The sequence below is a fragment of the Pteropus vampyrus genome, unplaced genomic scaffold, assembly GCF_000151845.1.
Source record: "Pteropus vampyrus isolate Shadow unplaced genomic scaffold, Pvam_2.0 Scaffold459, whole genome shotgun sequence".
Taxonomy (NCBI): domain Eukaryota; kingdom Metazoa; phylum Chordata; class Mammalia; order Chiroptera; family Pteropodidae; genus Pteropus; species Pteropus vampyrus.
Window position 1 is genome coordinate 102,020 of NW_011889240.1, and position 7,085 is coordinate 109,104.

The 7,085-nt window shown below is 45.5% G+C and overlaps 1 long non-coding RNA gene across 1 annotated transcript in view; it reads right to left on the bottom strand.

The window, feature by feature from the left end:
- Positions 1–6: 6 nt before the first annotated feature.
- The window catches only part of LOC111732427, a 9,797-nt gene continuing 2,718 nt past the window's right edge, over positions 7–7,085 (bottom strand). The window contains exon 3 of the long non-coding RNA XR_002777546.1: positions 7–1,057. This is a non-coding gene — a long non-coding RNA (uncharacterized LOC111732427). The remainder of the gene's footprint in view (positions 1,058–7,085) is intronic.

Genomic DNA, 7,085 nt, shown 5'->3' on the forward strand with positions numbered 1-7,085 from the left:
CAGGCGCGTGGGCGCGCTCCCGCGCGACCCACGGGGCGCCGGCGCAGCCACTCTCGCGGGCACGCTCTGCGTGGTGCGCCTAGATTTCCCAAGGACCGTGGTGGGCCCCCAGCCGGGTGCACGCCTCCGGGATGCGATACTCGGGTGCACAAAGGGTCTCGTTTTAGCTGAGGATATCAATCACAGCGACTAATATTAGCTGGAAAAATGTCAAGCACGTCTGTTGAAAGCATGCGACAATGTGGATTGCCCCAAAGTCAATTTTCTGGTTTTGGTATTGTGTAAAGATGACGCTATTGGGAGAAGCTGGGGAAAGGCTACTCCGGAGCTCTCGGTACTATTTTGAAACCTATCTATGATTATTTGAAATGAAAAGCTTTTTTAAAAAAGCAGGTATTCGTCACTCATTATTTTCGCAACGACAGACTGAGGGTCCACTATGCGCCGGGCATTGTTATTTGGTGCATTTATACCTATGCTGTAGGTGGATACATAAGTAGACGAAACACCTTACTCGTTCCACCGCTTTTCGTGTTACCCTAGTTACGCGGATTTCTCTGTGCCTCAGTTTCTTCATCTGTACAATGGGGATAAAATAATCAGCCAGTACTACCTCACTGTTAGGGGGAGAGTAAAATTAACTATACATACGTAAAGGGATTAGCGCCATGCCTGCCACAGTCCTCAATACACGTCATCCATTTTAGTTAGCTATCATTGCTATTAATACAACATTTATTTCAGAGGCTGGTTTACCATGTCTCAGACACGGGGCTAAACGCTTTTCCTGCACAATCTCACTTTCTATTTCATCTCCTCTCCAGGAGGTGGCGCAGGAAAACTATTTTGCATTTCTGTCCTAATCTGACCCTAAAAAACAGTTGTATTTCAGATCTTTGGCTCAAGGGAACGAAATTCAGCAAACAATTCACTTATCTTTATTCTTTATGAAGAGCCCGGCTCAACGCCTGGTAGACGCTCACTATTTCTTACATCGATGAATGATATTCTCATCAGCGCAAGCGAACCCCCTTTAGCGAATCTTCCCCTAAATTCACTGTCAAAAGGAGAGGAACCGCAATGCTTTTCCTGAGCTAGGAGAAGTGGACACGAGCGTCTGCGAAAAGCGATGCAAATTCGGGTGTGGACCTTAAAATAATTCTGTGCACTCCTGCCACTCCCTCATCCTCCACAAAAGCTTCGCGCATCTTGTAAAATGCTGTCCCAGCCCTGATTTCGTTTAATCAAAGATTGCTATCAGCATCCCGCATTTAACCCAGGGGGAAAAACGAGGCAGGCAGGAGTTTCTCAATAAATATTTGAGGCTCAGAGCGGCAGAGGGAATGGCAGGCAGACGTCAGTTCCACCGGCTCAATCTGGGGTCTTAAAACACCTACGCCTGTGTTCCTGACACGATTATGTTAATTCTACAAGGCAAGCACATGCTCCATCTGAGAGAGGAGTTTTCAGAAGATAAGTATCATTTTTCATTCTTAATAAATTTCTTATTAACACTAAAAAGAATCTTTGAAAAAATAAAAGTAAACAAAAGAGAAGAAAAAAGAAAAAAATCTTTGAATGTACTGAGCACCTACTATGTGCTGGGCTTCATGTTAGACACTTCGCAGCACTGCCTTGCAAACTGGGGCATTACGGTGAAGAAAAGCAAAGTTTTCCGTTAAGAAGAGGTTGAATTTTCTCTCAAGTGAATAGATTGTTTATTGAGAAAATTTAATTTAGTGTTAAGTTGAAGAAGCGGGGGAAAGTTTAAGGGGAATAGGGAGATTTGAGTCTCCCCGCCCCATTAACCCTTCATGGAGAGGTGTAAAGCTCCACAGCTGCAGAGCCAGATGTTCGCTGGAGACTTCTCCATCGCCATCCCCAGGCCCACATTTAGCAAAACCCTGAAGGACTTCAAGAGAGAGTAAAAGCGGCCACAGCCAGGTTCAGGGTCTGCAGTAATAAATACAGGCGGGGCAGTGGGTGGGGGGTAAGGAAAGGGCGGGGAAGAACCAAGGAAAAAAGTGACCTCTGCAGGGAGGCTCCGCTGCGCATGCGCCCGCTGCGGCGCAAGGAAGGCGCAGACGCGGCCGTTGCGACCCCTGCTGACCACCGGCCGCCACTGCAGCCAGTTGCATCTGTCTTTTGACGCTTATTGAGCGCTTATTAGATGCTGCCACCACTCTTTAAATCAATTAATTCACTTAATTCTCCCCACACTGTGGGCTTTGGATGGGCTTGTTTATGCAGGAGCAAACTGAAGCTCAGGAAAGTTAAGTGATTTGACCAGGGTTACCCAAATAAGAGCTGGCAACCAGTGACTCAAAAAGATATGGTTTAGAGGCATATACATACAACGGAATATTATTCAGCCTTAAAAAGGAAGGGAATTCTGACCCCCTACAGCATGGATGAACCCTGGCATTATGATCGGTGAAATAAGCCAGTCACAGAAAGACAAATACTATATGATTCTTCTTATAAGAGGTTCCTGGAAGAGTCAAATTCAGTGACAGAAAGTAAATGGTAGTGCTGGGGGCTAGGGGAGGGAGAATGGGAAGTTATATATATTTTACCACAATTAAAGAAAAAGTCATGGTTTAATTAGGGAGCAACTCTGCCTCACTACTATTTCCTAGATGAAGTTCTGATTTGGTTGACCCAAACCAGACATCCTGAGTTTAAATTCCAGTTCTGCCCTCACTGGCTTTATGACCTTGGACAAGTTACATAACCTTTCTGAGCCTCATATTCTACATGTAAAATGTTAAAGAGAAAGCCACAGGCCCAAAATGGCATCGCTCATGCAAAAAGCCCATGATACAGTAAGGGGTGAGGGAGGAGGGGAGAGGTAGATGGGGTAAAGGGGGTCAAATATAGGGGGTAGGGGGAGGGTGAAGTGGGTAAAGGGGATCAAATATATGGTAGCTGAAGGAAACTGGACTTTGGGTGGTAAACACATACTAGAATATACAGATGTTAAATTATAATGTACACCTGAAAATAATATACTTGTATTAACCAATGTTACCCCGATAAACAATTTAAAAAAAAGAAAAAAAGAAAACTCAAAAAAAATTTTTTTAAATAAAAGCCCATGATACAAAACCTAGATTTAATACTCGATCTGAGTTTCAACCTCTCCCAGAAATGTAATCTTTATCGGTCTGGAATTTTCTGGTAATTTTCAAGTACCAGTAAGGTAATCTGTTACATGGGCCCTCTCCATCTTCCATAAAAAGAAAAGGCAATCTTCATGGTAAAAACGCTTCTTCTCTTCCCCAAAGGTGACCCAGTCTAAAAATTATCCTTTCTTTTTTTTCATGTTGATAGTCCTAGCTCCATCCTTCTTCCTATAAAAACCTTCCACTTTGTACATCCCTCTCAAAGCACTCCTCTACTTGCTAGATGGGATGCTGCCCCGTTCACAAGTTGCTTAATAAAGCCAATTAGATCTTCAGGTTCACTGAGTTAAATTTTTTAAACAAAAATATTGAATCCCACTTTCCCCCGTGCATAGGGGAGCGTATGAGTGGAGACCCCAATGAGAAACCCCCCTGATTCATCCTGCTGGAAGCCTCGCCCGACATCGCTGGATCACTAGATTGCACCTGGGAGCGATTCTGCCCCCAGGGAACACTGAGCCATGACTGAGGCACATCTGTGGTTGTCACAACTGGGGGTGCTCCTGGCATGGAGTGGGTGGAAACCAGGAATGCTGCTCAGCACCCCATGGTGCCCAGAATGCCACCCCCCCCGGGAGAATGAGCCTGCCCTGAATGTCCGGGGGTGCCTGTATGTGATTTTTTTAAAAAAAGAATATGCTCTAAATTTATAGTGTGGGTGGTATTCATTCACTCAACACATATTTAGTGAGGACCTCCTGACTCCCAGATGTTGGCTGAGGTTCTGGGAACACAGGACAAGCATTTCTATCCTAGTAAAGCAGATAGTCGGTAAATGAGTAAAATATAAGGTATGTCATATGGTGAGAAGAGCCGTGAAGGGATGTGAACTAGGATTATGGGGTGAGAGTACTGAGGTCACATGGTAGTGAATGTTATATATGCATAAGGAGATATCAGAGCAAAGACTGGTTCCGGAGGGGCTTCATGTTAGACACTTCGCAGCACTGCCTTGCAAACTGGGGCATTACGGTGAAGAAAAGCAAAGTTTTCCGTTAAGAAGAGGTTGAATTTTCTCTCAAGTGAATAGATTGTTTATTGAGAAAATTTAATTTAGTGTTAAGTTGAAGAAGCGGGGGAAAGTTTAAGGGGAATAGGGAGATTTGAGTCTCCCCGCCCCATTAACCCTTCATGGAGAGGTGTAAAGCCCCACAGCTGCAGAGCCAGATGTTCGCTGGAGGCTTCTCCATCGCCATCCCCAGGCCCACATTTAGCAAAACCCTGAAGGACTTCAAGAGAGAGTAAAAGCGGCCACAGCCAGGTTCAGGGTCTGCAGTAATAAATACAGGCGGGGCGGGTGGGTGGGGGGTAAGGAAAGGGCGGGGAAGAACCAAGGAAAAAAGTGACCTCTGCAGGGAGGCTCCGCTGCGCATGCGCCCGCTGCGGCGCAAGGAAGGCGCAGACGCGGCCGTTGCGACCCCTGCTGACCACCGGCCGCCACTGCAGCCAGTTGCATCTGTCTTTTGACGCTTATTGAGCGCTTATTAGATGCTGCCACCACTCTTTAAATCAATTAATTCACTTAATTCTCCCCACACTGTGGGCTTTGGATGGGCTTGTTTATGCAGGAGCAAACTGAAGCTCAGGAAAGTTAAGTGATTTGACCAGGGTTACCCAAATAAGAGCTGGCAACCAGTGACTCAAAAAGATATGGTTTAGAGGCATATACATACAACGGAATATTATTCAGCCTTAAAAAGGAAGGGAATTCTGACCCCCTACAGCATGGATGAACCCTGGCATTATGATCGGTGAAATAAGCCAGTCACAGAAAGACAAATACTATATGATTCTTCTTATAAGAGGTTCCTGGAAGAGTCAAATTCAGTGACAGAAAGTAAATGGTAGTGCTGGGGGCTAGGGGAGGGAGAATGGGAAGTTATATATATTTTACCACAATTAAAGAAAAAGTCATGGTTTAATTAGGGAGCAACTCTGCCTCACTACTATTTCCTAGATGAAGTTCTGATTTGGTTGACCCAAACCAGACATCCTGAGTTTAAATTCCAGTTCTGCCCTCACTGGCTTTATGACCTTGGACAAGTTACATAACCTTTCTGAGCCTCATATTCTACATGTAAAATGTTAAAGAGAAAGCCACAGGCCCAAAATGGCATCGCTCATGCAAAAAGCCCATGATACAGTAAGGGGTGAGGGAGGAGGGGAGAGGTAGATGGGGTAAAGGGGGTCAAATATAGGGGGTAGGGGGAGGGTGAAGTGGGTAAAGGGGATCAAATATATGGTAGCTGAAGGAAACTGGACTTTGGGTGGTAAACACATACTAGAATATACAGATGTTAAATTATAATGTACACCTGAAAATAATATACTTGTATTAACCAATGTTACCCCGATAAACAATTTAAAAAAAAGAAAAAAAGAAAACTCAAAAAAAATTTTTTTAAATAAAAGCCCATGATACAAAACCTAGATTTAATACTCGATCTGAGTTTCAACCTCTCCCAGAAATGTAATCTTTATCGGTCTGGAATTTTCTGGTAATTTTCAAGTACCAGTAAGGTAATCTGTTACATGGGCCCTCTCCATCTTCCATAAAAAGAAAAGGCAATCTTCATGGTAAAAACGCTTCTTCTCTTCCCCAAAGGTGACCCAGTCTAAAAATTATCCTTTCTTTTTTTTCATGTTGATAGTCCTAGCTCCATCCTTCTTCCTATAAAAACCTTCCACTTTGTACATCCCTCTCAAAGCACTCCTCTACTTGCTAGATGGGATGCTGCCCCGTTCACAAGTTGCTTAATAAAGCCAATTAGATCTTCAGGTTCACTGAGTTAAATTTTTTAAACAAAAATATTGAATCCCACTTTCCCCCGTGCATAGGGGAGCGTATGAGTGGAGACCCCAATGAGAAACCCCCCTGATTCATCCTGCTGGAAGCCTCGCCCGACATCGCTGGATCACTAGATTGCACCTGGGAGCGATTCTGCCCCCAGGGAACACTGAGCCATGACTGAGGCACATCTGTGGTTGTCACAACTGGGGGTGCTCCTGGCATGGAGTGGGTGGAAACCAGGAATGCTGCTCAGCACCCCATGGTGCCCAGAATGCCACCCCCCCCGGGAGAATGAGCCTGCCCTGAATGTCCGGGGGTGCCTGTATGTGATTTTTTTAAAAAAAGAATATGCTCTAAATTTATAGTGTGGGTGGTATTCATTCACTCAACACATATTTAGTGAGGACCTCCTGACTCCCAGATGTTGGCTGAGGTTCTGGGGACACAGGACAAGCATTTCTATCCTAGTAAAGCAGATAGTCGGTAAATGAGTAAAATATAAGGTATGTCATATGGTGAGAAGAGCCGTGAAGGGATGTGAACTAGGATTATGGGGTGAGAGTACTGAGGTCACATGGTAGTGAATGTTATATATGCATAAGGAGATATCAGAGCAAAGACTGGTTCCGGAGGGAGCAGTTTGAGTGTCTGGGGGAAGGGCATTCCAGATGAGCGGGACAACGTGGGGTAGGACCATGCCTGGAGTATTAGAGGCACAGGAAGGAGGCCCCCGTGGCAATAGAGTGCGGGGAGGGCACGGGATGGGTCTCGCAGGACCCTCTGGGCTTGGGGAGAACGTACACTTTTACCCAGAGGGCTGTGGGCAGATGAGGGGCGGGACTTGACTCATGTGCTCACAGGCGCCCTCTGGTGGCTGCTTCTAGGAGGACAGTCTTTGGGGGCTAGGGCAGAGGGGACTGGGGAGATGATGGGGCTAGCTGGACCCAGGTGGTACTCATGAAGCGGGTGAGAAGTGGACAGATTTAGGATAGATTTGGACAATGGGGTAGACAGTTCGGTCTGGCGTGTTGAATGTGAAAAATGAGAGGAAGAGTCCAGGTTGACTTCAAGCTTTTGGCCCAATGAGGTGGAAGTATGGAATTTCCATC